At 41.0% G+C, this 13,726-nt stretch overlaps 1 pseudogene; it reads left to right on the top strand.

The window, feature by feature from the left end:
• The window catches only part of LOC135516980 (outer dynein arm-docking complex subunit 2-like), a 75,303-nt pseudogene that overhangs the window by 19,542 nt on the left and 42,035 nt on the right, over positions 1 to 13,726 (top strand).

Here is a 13,726-nt window from a genome sequence, read left to right as displayed (position 1 = left end):
GCTATTTTCTGCCTAGCAGGTGCCTTTGATTTAAAAACATTCCCTGCCTGCGAACCATGCATATGTGTCTTGTTGGCATTCTTACGTTAGGTTGTAAAGTTGGGTAAAAAGACCTTCAAAAACGTAAAAATCATCTCTGAATAACAGTGAAACAAAGGGTCTCCTTTGTCTGTGGCAAGCTGCAAGATTTTAGCGCGAGGACTGTAATGAAGCAATAAACGTTTGACATTGTTCAGCCAAATAATAGAGGGGAACCTCTTCTGTGTAGTAAAGCACTGGGAATGTGTCATTTTATTACTGTCGCTCAATTATAAAGGCTGGATTGTTATTCTGCTGCAGTACGGACTGTTGAGAAAGTTCTGTTTTATTATGAACAGTGACTGAATCAAACCCCGATGAGTTTTTACATGGTTCTTCTTGGGCTGAGAAGAATTGAATGGGAACCCTTTCAGACACCAACGTGTGACGTGTCTCTCATACAACTGGATGAGGAGGCCACATGTCAGCTGCAGAATGGAAAATATGCTTTATAACTTGAAAGAAATCACAACAGGACCGAAGACTTTGTTAAAAGAACAATCATTCAGAGGAATAACTTTTTTTAAGGACCCAAGTCCATATAATTTTACGGCCCAAATTTATTGTATATATCACTGCTAGCATTTCGGTGCAAATTGAGAGGTCCTTTTTCTTCACTTATTTTCTTCCTCAACAGGATTCTGCCGTTCAAGAAGAACCTCCGTCAACACAAAAGATCCAACATGTGGAATCGGTTGATACAGAGGAACAAGGCCAAACCCAGAGGCCTTACGAGCATCAGGAAAAGAATGTGCATGAGAAGGCGAGACAACAGCTTGTGCAGAACAAGCCAGGCGGCAAAGAAACAATTAGAACCATCTTGGAAATGGAAGAACCTCGGTCTTGCATCACCATATGAGTATGTGATAATTCCACTCCATGTATTGGAGGGCTTTGGAATATTTGCAACGCTACACGTTCTGTATGCCTTTGGGAACGTTATGCTCCAATAGATTCGATTTTAAGAAGGAAGTGATGCTGGAGTCGGCGCACTTCACTGGTTGCATGTGTCTCAGTGTGTCTTCTCCACATGCCAGCAGTCACACATTATAAAGAGATGGTTTATATGGCCTTACATTTTTCAGGGCAAGCACAAATATTCCTGATTATATGGGAACGATCCCAGTTAATCGATGTGTTCCCTGCTTGGAACCCCACTGTACAATTACAGACAGACAAGTTGGGCGCAGGAGTAAAATTCACAAAAATGATGTATCACATGTTCTTTGATTGTTAAATAGATCTAGCAGGGGTTTAAGCTTTTGTAGCTGGACCTTGTGATAAGTGTCCCCATTTTGAGGCAGCTGGCTCTGGATAAAAGCTATCTAAAATGGCAACAACAAAAAAGCCCCAAATCCCTGCATCCCTCTTCTCCCTCAATGCATAAATGATGATGATATGTTACGATAAATAACTATTTCTAAAATAGAAAAACGCATAATGATGTCCCCTCTTATTTTATTACATTTTTCTCGGGAAGCAGATGAGAAGAAATCCAAACAGAGTGCAGCAAATGAGACGTTTGCTGAGACGGAGGAGAGAAGATGCAGAAGAAAAGCAGATTTCTCTGTGTCTTCCTCACCTGGTAGGCAGTCGTCTCATAAAAGGTAAGTCACCTGGTGGGGTTTCCTCCTCACACTTCATAATTGAGGAACCTTTCTAATCCTACAGGAAAGAGATTGCTGAACTCACAGAAAAACGTGGCACAACTCTTTGACCCGTAGTGATAGCTTCTGTGGAAACTGATAATAAGTGTTTTTATATAAGCCAATGTATGGGTCTGATGTACGCTTTCCCTGCCTTTCCTCTGGTGCCTGGCAGCAATGTTTCCAGCTGTCCCCATAATTGTGAATGCCAGTGTACACAGGTCTGCTAGTAAAGTTACTGGGTCGACTCTAGCCACTGTTCTGCTGATAGCTTTCCCCCGCCTTGAACCAGAGAAACTTGGTACACGTATAGAAAGGGACCTTTGGGAGCCTACTAGCGTTACTCCAGGCCAGTAGTCAAAGCAGACACATCGGAACAGCGCTTCACTGCTTAATTAAGGCTTGGTTCAGTGTTTATCGTGGCCCATCTGCGTTGCCTGAGAAACGGTCATATCGGCTGATTTCCTCTGATAATGGCCTCCCCTGGAAATGCTATCTGTGTAAATAGGAACCATCTCCCCGCGGCCCCATTTGAACGTGTACCAAATTTCATTGCTCCGCGGTGCACCGTTTTCATGATACAGTTATTTGAGTGGTGCAACTGACTTTAAAAGCCATCTGCATTTCTGTTGGCATTTATAGTATGAAGGCTACGGTAGAAAAAGAGAGGCCTGCTTTGTTTAGTATGATGACGACTCCAGTTTACCCATTACTTTAATCCCTCTCTCTATTCATGGCTGCTGCTGCTTAGATTGTGAGAGAGTTCAAACCTGACAATTCCGATTAAGTTTAGATTGTTAATGGTGCTTGTTGTGTCGAATAATCTTGCAGTGATTTTAAATCATAAAAGGAAAACTTCATATTTTGTTTATGTATCATATACTAATATAATATTTTAAGTTTAAACACTTCCTGTGTATGGATATGTATTGTATAGCTGTTACACAAAACTTGATGTTGATTCTTATCTCCTGCTGTGTCTGTGTTCTTCAGAAAGACCCCAGGAGGAGGCGCCGATGACTTCAGCGAGAGTTCATCTGAGAGTGAGGAGGACAAGGAGCAGCCAGAGCACCGGCCGGAGAGCAACACAGACCTGTCCTCTGAGTACTGGAAGATCCAGAAACTGGTCATATTCCTCAAGGTACAGTACAATAAAGCCTGTAGAGGCCTGGCCCAGCAATCTGCTTTGGGAATTTCACAGAAAATAAGTTGTTCTGTTCTGTTGAAAACGTCTACTATTCTTGCAGGCCAGGCAGTTCACAATGGACAGGAAACAATCAAATCCAGGCCCTTTTCCTGTGATCCATACAGCAATGTTGATGCAGTCTTGAGTCAATATTCAAACTTCTTGAAATTGTCTAAAAAAGTAATCCCTTTAAGGTATGGCTATGTGTCTGTAGAATTGTGATAGTCACAAGGGTCCTAATGTCACCCGAGAGGGAACAATATGTCATCTCCTTAACAAAATAATTCCACCTGCCTGCTTGCGTAAATTTTACGACATAAAGTTGTCGATCACTATAACAAAATGACGTTAGATATAAAAGTATATATAATGTGCTCCTGTTTTAAAGCGCCTGCTTCGTAGTAGGATGTTTATAGAGGTGGTTGGACTGGGTTTGTGGATTCCTGGTTTCTGAGACACACTAGGCCTATTTGGGTGCACGTGTGAGCCAACACATATGAGAGAAGAGAGCAGAGCAGTCTAAAAACAGCAGCTGGGCACACTGTTTACCCACACCACAGAGCATAAATGAAACGCGGCTCTGAAAGGACTGACAGTGGTGAATATTAATGTGTCAAAACACAAAAGGAAAAGAGAGAGAGAGGACTAATGCGCCACTGACCCAGACTGACTGGGAATACCTCTTCCACTGCCTGATTAGAGTGGAATTCTCCCTCTCTCTCTCTCTCTCTCTCTCTCTCTCTCTCTCTCTCTCTCTCTCTCTCTTCTCTCTCTCTCTCTCTCTCTTGCTCTGTGATTACCGGTCAGTTTATTTGGACTTGTGCTTACATACCGTTTAGGGCCATGACCTGATGTAACTGCAAACATATGATATTATGGTTAGTCATATATTTCAAATCTGGCCAATATACTTTAATGATAATCATAACCTAATCTCTCCACTTTGAATCTCTATTTACGATATAGTAATTTACAAAATAAACTGAAATTCAAATATGTTTAATTTTTGGGTACTAATTACATGGATTTACGCTATAGTAATGAAATATGAATGACATTCTTTGGTATCTCTATGATCTATGACTATTAAATATTAGCAGAAGCTTTGTAAGCTGAGATACAGTATTTGGCTCTGTCCATGTTTTTACATACCGTACTGCAATTGGGCCCCCCTAATACGATCATTCATAGGGCAACTGGTGGTAAATCTTTTAAAGAAAACATTCATGCAAATTCAGTTCCAGGTAGATATTTTTAGCTTAACAAAACATGAGATAATGAAATAAAAAGTCCTTCTTGGGAAAGAGCAGTTACTCTCCTTTCCAAAACAGATTTAAAATGTAAATGATATTAAAGAAGCTGGGCCAATGTCTGATAAGGGAACATTTCAAATTTCATTATACTTTTGAGTGGGGATTGGAGTGAATTCACAGTGAGAGTTTGTGCCTTCAACAAGATGCATTTGTAAACCTGTACTTCCTAGGCAGCATTATATCTATCTGGGAACCACACAGTGGAGTTATTTATGGGGTTTGTCCAGTAGTCATTTTATAATATCATTACCATCAGAAGCTGAAACTAACCCCGAGCCAAGTTAAATATCTGTTTTGTTTTAGAAGTAAGAACAGTTTTTTCCTTCTTCATCTCAACCATATAGACAGACATTTGTACTTGAGGAAGATTGAGACTTTCATTAAAGCAACACATGAATGATCTGTGTTGTGGGTTATTTATCCCAGGATATTTACCCAGAGTGCTAACATGTGTGCCTACACTGCATGCGTTTAAATAAGTATGTCTTAAAAAGGGCAATCTGCAATAACAAAGTATAAATCCCACCACTGTTGAGAGATGGGGCTGAAAAAATGTAAACATTCTCAAATTAATTGACAGAGCTTATAGATGCAGGACTGACCATCCATGATAGTTTTAACCATGTTTTGAGGCAATACAGTGATTGTTTACAATTACATTGTTTATGAACAAAGAAGTAAGCAAGTTCTGATGGGATTAGACAGTTTAACTAAACTCATGGGGCATTTATAAAGTGTACTCGTTAAGAACCAATGGCTATATATCATGAATGGAAAAGTCCTAAAATGTATGTAGCGTGTGCCTGTGAATACACATACAGAATGCCGTCTAAATGAGTTATGATTTTGCTTGATGAAATTATGTTATAATGATGTTAAGATGTTGCTTGCCGCAATGACTTAAACGCTATAGATGAGGCTTGTGTGTATGTTAACAGCTTTTTGTGTGGCAAGAAACAAGGCATGTCGGCTATACAGTATATTTAGAAACAAGCAGAGTGCCCATACGGTCAGCACCCTCTCTTTGTGCAGATTGAATAACACACAGTATAGTTTACACATATGCTACATACCACCTAATTGCCATCAATATGCACTATTGGTGACCACAGGGTATTTGTTTTACAAGCTGAAGCCACTGCTTCATTATCTAGAATTAGATATATATGGCAATTTAACAGTTATACATACAGTATGCTTTCAGCGTAGCTGCTACCAATTACCCTACTTTGTGCCCTGCTGTTTTTGATAAAGTGTTGCTGGTGATTGCAAGTGGCTTATGTGAAAAAACTATTTATATGTAGGTGCCAACATTGTTAGCAAGTTTATTACTTACCAAACCACACTCAAAGGTTGTGTACTGTGTAAGTATTTACCTAGAATGTGGTCATTTTTATTGCATGACTTCAGGTGGCTTCTTAATTTAATTGCCACATAATAACACATTAGACGATCCCTTATTTGTGCCACATATATTTGTATATATAAGCATGAGGATATGTCCTTAGTTTATATAATCATATAATGATGAGATTGTTTTATGTCCTGAGGTAAAGTAACCCTTTCAATATCAATTGACAATGATGGCGCCAGAGGGGAAAGCTGCCGTCTTATCGGCTCTTAACAAACCATGCTATTTTGTTAGTGTTGTTCGTAACTTGTTTTGTACATAATGTTGCCGCGACCATCTCTTATGACCGAAAAGAGCTTCTGGACATCAGAACTGTGATTACTCACCTCCGATTAGACAAATAGTTTTTCTTCAATGAGTAGGAGGGAAGGGATATACTACAGACACCTGACCAGGCCCAGATCCCCGTCATTCACTGGAGGAGGAAACTGAGATTTCGCTGAAAAAGATCAGGATGACTTGTGAGGATCAGGCGACGAGTAGCTAATCTGCCTTTGCCTTCTGTCCTGCTAGCTAACGTTCAATCGCTGGAAAATAAATGGGACAAAATGAAAGCACGTATATCCTACCAACGGGACATCGAAAACTATAATATCTTATGTTTCACGGAGTTGTGGCTGAACGACGACATTAAGAACATACAGCTGGCGGGTTATACACTCTATCGGCAGGATAGAACACCAGCCTCTGGTAAGACTAGGGGCGGGGGTCTATGCATATATGTAAATAACAGCTGGTGCACGATATCTAAGGAAGTCTCAAGGTTTTGCTTGCCTGATGTACAGTATCTCATGATAAGCTATAGACCACACTATCTACCTAGAGAGTTTTCATCTGTATTTTTCATAGCTGTCTACAGTACATACCACCATAGACCGATGCTGGCACTAAAACAGCACTCAATGAGCTGTATACTGCCATAAGCAAACAGGAAAATGTTCACCCAGAGGCGGCGGACCTAGTGGCCGGGGGTGACTTTAATGCAGGGAAACATAAATCACCTCTTAGGGATCCGATCCTGTTACCGGGATCAAAATCGACAACATCCGGTAGAGTTGGAGCACGCCAAATTCAAATGACAAAATAGTAATATTAAACATTCATGAACATACAAGTGTCCTACTGTCACCCCCTGACCTTAGTATTCTTTGTTTTCTTTATTATTTTGGTTAGCTCAGGGTGTGACATGGGTGATATGTGTGTTTTTGTCTTATTCTAGGGTGTTTGTACTGTCTAGGGTTTTTTGTAGATTTATGGGGTTGATTTCATCTAGGTGTTTATGTTGGTCTATGGTTGTCTAGATTGGTTCTCAATTAGAGGCAGGTGTTTATCGTTGTCTCTGATTGGGAACCATATTTAGGCAGCCATCTTCTTTGGGTATTTCGTGGGTTATTGTCTATGTTATACTGCACGTTAGCACATTGTTTAAATAGTGGTCACGTTCGTCTTATTCATTTTGTTGTTTTCGTTCTTCGTGTTCTTCGTGTTCTTCATTAATAAAGAAGAATGTATTCTAACCACGCTGCGCTTTGGTCTACTCCATAAGACGACCGTGACACCTACATCATTTAAAAGCTTAACTTCTTGTTATCTGAGGACAGTGCCCCACATCAAAATACTTTTTCAAACCAGCACAGGCGTCACAAAAATCACAAATAGCGATTAAATAAATCACTTATCTTTGAAGATCCTCCTCTGTTTGCAATCCCAAGGGTCCCAGCTACACAATGAATGGTTGTTTTGTTCAATAAAGTCCTTTATATCCAAAAATGTCTGTTTAGTTGGCGCCTTTGATTTCAGTAATCCACTCGTTCAATATGCATAAAAACAAATCCAAAACGTTACTGGTAAAGTTTGTCCAAACAAGTCAAACGATGTTTCTAATTAATCCTCGGGCACTCTAATATCTAAATAAACTATACAATTTAAGACTGAGAATAGTATGTTCAATAGGGAAGATAAATAACGAAGAGCGCACACCTCATTAACACGCTCAACAAGACTACTTTTCTAATGAGTGACACCTTGGAAAAACGACAACTATTTGTTCATTTTTCAAGAAACAAGCCTGAAACCCTTTCTAAAGACTGACATCTAGTGGAAGCCATAGGAGCTGTAATCCGGGTCCTTTTTAATTGTATATGCCATAGGCTAGCATTGAAATGACCTGTGACCTAAACAAAACAAAATCTGAAAGGATTTTCCTCGGGTTTTCACCTGCCATATCAGTTATGTAATACTCACAGACATTAGTTTAACAGTTGTAGAAACTTCAGAGTGTTTCTATCCAATGCTACCAATTATATGCATATCCTAGCTTCTGGGCCTGAGTAACAGGCAGTTTACTTTGGGCACGTCAGTCATCCGAACCTCCAAACACTGCCCCCTAGCCCTAAGAGGTTTAAATCAGTTTTACCAATTTCTATCAGCATGTTAAATGTGCAACCGGAGGGAACATTTTTTGAGACCAACTTTACTCCACACACAGCGCTCAAGCTCTCAAAGTACACAGCTCTCACAGAGTACAAAGCCCTCCCTCGCCCTCCATTTGGCAAATCTGACCATAATTCTATCCTACTGATTCCTGCTTACAAGCTAAAATTAAAGCAAGAAGCACCAATGACTTGATCTATAAAAACGTGGTCAGATGAAGCAGATGTTAAACTACAGGACTGTTTAGTTAACACAGCCTGGAATATGTTCTGGGATTCTTCCGATGGCACTGAGGAGTACACCACATCAGTCACTGGCTTTATCAATAAGTGCATTGAGGACGTCGTCCCCACAGTGACTGTATGTACATACCCTAACTAGAAGCCATGGATTACAGGCAACATTCGCTCTGAGCTAAACGGTAGAGCTGCCGCTTTCAAGGAGCAGGACTCTAACCCGGAAGCTTATAAGAAATCCCAGTATGCCCTCCGTATTACACCAGCTCCAATGCTTGTCGGGTGGGGCAGGGCTTGCAAACTATTACAAACTACAAAGGGAACCTCAGCCGAGAGCTGCCCAGTGACACAAGCCTTCCAGACGAGCTAAGTAACTTCTATGCTCGCTTCGAGGCAAGTAACACGGAAACATGCATGACAGCATCAGCTATTCTGGACAAATGCGTGGTCACACTCTCCGCAGCTGTTGTGAGTAAGACATTTAAACAGGTTAACATTCACAAGGCCGCATGGCCAGACGAATTACCAGGATGTGTACTCCGAGCATGCGCTAACCAACTGGCAAGTGTCTTCACTGACATTTTCAACCTCTCCCTGTCTGAGTCTGTAATACCAACATGTTTCAAGCAGACCACCATAGTCCCTGTGCCCAAGAACACTAAGGTAACCTGCCTAAATGACTACCGACCCGTGGCACTCACGTCTGTAGCCATGAAATTCTCTGAAAGGCTGATCATGGCTCACATCAACACCATTATCCCAGAAACCTTAGTCCCACTCCAAATTGCATACCGCACCAACAGATCCACGGATGATGCAATCTCTATTGCACTCCACACTGCCATTTCACACCTGGACAAAAGGAACACCTATGTGACAATTCTATTCATTGACTACAGCTCAGCGTTCAACACAATATTGCCTCCAAAGCTCATCACTAAGCTAAGGACCCTGGGATTAATACCTCCCTCTGCAACTGGATCCTGGACTTCCTGGCGGCCTGCCCCAGGTGGTAAGGGTAGGTAACAACCATACCCTTACTTAGTTCACTTATGACTGCATGGCCATGCACAACTCCAACACCATCATTAAGTTTGCTGATGATCACTGACAACAATGAGACAGCCTATAGGGAGGAGGTCAGAGACCTGACTGTGTGGTACAAGGACAACAACCTCTCCCTCAATGTGACAAAGGAGATGATTGTGGACTACAGGAAAAGGAGGACTGAGCACACCACCATTCTCATCATTGGGGCCGTAGTGGAGCAGGTTGAGGGCTTCAAGTTCCTTGGCGTCCACATCACCAACAAACTAACATGGCCCAAGCACACCAAGACAGTCGTGAAGAGGGCAGGACAAAACCTATTCCCCATCAGTACACTGAAAAGATTTGGCATGGGTCCTCAGAGCCTCAAAAGGCTTTACAGCTGCACCATCGAGAGCATCCTGACGGGTTGCATCACTGCCTGGTATGGCAACTGCTCAGCCTCCAACCACAATGCACTAAAGAGGGTAATGCGAACGGCCCAGTACCGGGCCAGGCTTCCTGCCATCCAGGACCTCTATACCAGGCGGTGTTAGAGGAAGGCCCTAAAAATTGTCAAAGACTCCAGCCACCCTCGTCATATATTGTTCTCTCTACTACCGCATGGCAATCGGTACTGGAGCACCAAGTCTAGGGCCATGAGGCTTCTGAACATCTTTTTAACCTCAAGCCATAAGACTCCTGAACAGCTAATCAAATGGCTACCCAGAATAATGCATTGCCCCCTATTTTACGCTGCTGCTACTCTGTTTATTATCTATGCATAGTCACTTTTACTCTACCTACATGTACATATTACCTCAATTACCTCAACACCGGTTCCCCCGCACATTGACTCTGTACCGGTACCCCCTGTATATAGCCCAGCTATTCTTATTTACTACAGCTCTTTAATTATTTGATATTCTTATCTCTATGGTTTTCTTTGTTTTTTTGGGGGGGGGTATTTTCCTAACTGCATTGTTGGTTAAGGGCTTGTAAGTAAGCATTTCACTGTAAGCATTTCCTGCTGTATTCGGCTCGTGTGACAAATACAATTTGATTTGATAGATGAGGTGTACATCCTTTTTTATAATTTAAACAATATTTTAATTTCCAAGTAAAATGTAAGATGGTGATGTAAATAGGCGTCATAATAGAATCACCCGGGTATTGAGCGGGGTCCCACGTCCATCCACGATGACACTTTGTGTAACCATGGTTGAGGTTGTCCACCCTCTGCTGGTCAGTAGCGGAAATACAGGCCCCACGTTCTCTCAGGAGAACACTTTTCCTAACTACCTCATGTTCTCCTGCCCTGCAAAAGAGCCAGGGTCAGTCACTACCCTCACAGTAACTTAATTTCTACGAGTGAATGATATTTCTAATGAATTAGGTGTTTCACAGCTTTGAACTGAGTATTCAGCTCTGTTAACATGCTATAAAAACCTTTCTCAGAAAAAGGTTCTTAAGCACCAGAAAAAAATGTAACTTTTGATTGGAAGCCGTAGACTAAAAGGCTAAATATAAATACAACACATATAAGTTTCAACAATTATTTTGGAAACTCAGAGAAATTAAGTGGCCTACTCCTCCGCCAGACTAAGTAATTTCCACTATGAATGCTGTAACTTATGTCTAGAGAATGTTTTACAGAACATCTGTACATGTTTCCATACTTTTTAAAAGTGAAACAACTTTTTAGTGACACAAAATACCACAAAACATTTGGAAGCCTGACACAAACTGTATTATTTCGCTAGCTGCTACAAGGCCAGTCATATGCTCAACATTTCATTTTATAGAAGATCCAATGTTCAATATGAAGTAAGAGAGAACCACCAATCATTCCTTCCCTATTCGTTACCCATAATGGACTTGGCAGAAGGCTCTGTCTTTTTTCTTCTTAATCTGTACCCTACATAGCTAGTCTGCTCCAGAAACGGCAGAAGAGTAAAAATCACATGCACTCTCCAGGAAGCGGACACTGCCAAGCTGGTTGCTTCTATCTTACACCGACCGAGGTCGAGGAACACAGACACTAGAAACACAGACTGTGGCTTCATTCCATCTGTCATAGATCCAGCTCTGTTGGGGCACACACACACACACATGCACACGCACGCGAACGAACGTGCACACGCACGCGCACACGCACACACCCATGCCCATGTTATTACCTTGCTGTTTGGAAGAGTTGTATCAAGCAGTTATCAAGCAGTGAAGGTTTCTGCCAGATTTCAGTTTTTTGGTGGTGAGGAGGTCTGAACAATTACATTAAATTTGATCTCTTATTGTGTTTTATTGCATAAATCAGTTGTTGATTCCATAATCTTATTGGATAGGTAGATACATTTTTTATACATTGGTCTTCCTCATTTACCTGAGGAATTACTATTGAGTTGCTGATTAATGATGATCATCCGCCCTGTGTGTCTGGTGTGAATTGCATAGCGACCTTAACACGTAAATTCCCTCTGTATGATGTCTGCTTCCCAGGGCACTTCTTAGTGCTTAGTGTGCTCTTGAGGAACCCTAATTTACTCCAGGGGCGGGATACTACTTCGGCTGACCCTGTAAAACAACACATTTCACAGCATCTATCCAGTGTATGTGACAATAAAACATACAGTATGTACAATACCAGTCAAAAGCCTGGAGACACCTATTCATGCAAGGGTTTTTCTTTATTTTTACTATTTTCCACATTGTAGAATAATAGTGAAGACATCAAAACTATGAAATAACGCATATGGAATCATGTAGTTACCAAAAAAGTGTTAAACCAATCAAAATCTATATTTTAGATTTCAGATTCTTCAGATTCAGCCACAGTTTTGCACACTCTTGGCATTCTCTCAACCAGCTTTACCTGGAATACTTTTCCAACAGTCTTGAAGGAGTACCCACATATTCTGAGGACTTTGGCTGCTTTTCTTTCACTCTGCGGTCCAACTCATCCCTAACCATCTCAATTGGGTTGAGGTTGGGTGATTGTGGACGCCAGTTCATCTGATGTAGCACTCCATCACTCTCCTTCTTGATCAAAAAGCCCTTACACAGCCTGGAGGTGTGTTGTGGGTTATTGTCCTGTTGAAAAACAAATGATAAGAGCAAACCAGATGGGATGGCATATCGCTTCTGAAGGCTGTGGTAGCCATGCTGAGTAAGTGTGCCTTGAATTCAAAATAAATCACAGACAGTGTCACCAGCAAAGCACCCCCACACCATCACATCTCCTCCTCCATGCTTCACAGTGGGAACCACACATGTGGAGATCACCCGTTCACCTACTCTGCGTCTCACAAAGACAAGGCGATTGGAACCAAAAATCTCAAATTTGCACTCATCAGACCAAAGGTCAGATTTCCACCAGTCAAATTGCTCGTGTTTCTTGGCCCAAGCAAGTCCCCTCTTCTTATTGGTGTCCTTTAGTAGTGGTTTCTTTGCAGAAATTTGACCATGAAGGCCTGATTCACGCAGTCTCCTCTGAACAGTTGATGTTTCTTGAACTCTGTAAAGCATTTATTTGGGCTGCAATTTCTGAGGCTGGTAACTCTAATGAACTTATCCTCTGCAGCAGAGGTAACTCTGGATCTTTCTTTCCTGTGGTGGTCTTCATGAGAGCCAGTTTCATCATACCACTTGATGGTTGTTGCAACTGCACTTGAAGAAACTATAAAGGTTTTTGAAATAATCCGCATTGACTGACCTTTATGTCTTAAAGTAATGGCGGACTGTCCTTTTATTATTGCTTATTTGAGCTGTTCTTGCCATAATATGGACTTGGTCTTTTACCAAATAGGGCTATCATCTGTATACCACCCCTACCTTGTCACAACACAACTGATTACCTCAAACACATTAATATAGAAGGAAAGAAATTCCACAAATGAACTTCTAACAAGGCATACCTGTTAATTTAAATGCATTCCAGGTGACTATCTCATGAAGCTGGTTGAGAGAATACCAAGACTGCACAGCTGTCATCAAGGCAAAGGGTGGCTACTTTGAAGAATACTTTTTTGAACACTTTTTGGTTACTAAATTATTCCATATGTGTTATTTCATAGTTTGATGTCTTCACTATTATTCTACAATGTAGAAAATTGTAAAAAAAATAAAGAAAACCCCTTGAATGAGTAAGTGTGTCCAAACTTTTGACTGGTATTGTATATTTATATTCGTGCATAGTGCCTTTTGCACTTGCTCTGTTTGTAATGTATGTGTCTGGATTAAAGGACCATAATAAATGCTAGTTTTATATATTGGTAAGTGACTACATTTATCAGATCATGAGAGTTTATGAATCTCCTGCATTCTTTCCCTGCTTTGTAATGTGCGATATTTAAAGAAATTTTTCCTCTGGATGTAATTTGTGAAGACATTTAGAAATT

This window comes from Oncorhynchus masou, chromosome 28 (assembly GCF_036934945.1).
Source record: "Oncorhynchus masou masou isolate Uvic2021 chromosome 28, UVic_Omas_1.1, whole genome shotgun sequence".
In the NCBI taxonomy this organism is placed as follows: Eukaryota; Metazoa; Chordata; class Actinopteri; order Salmoniformes; family Salmonidae; genus Oncorhynchus; species Oncorhynchus masou.
This window is presented reverse-complemented; position numbering and strand designations above follow the sequence as displayed.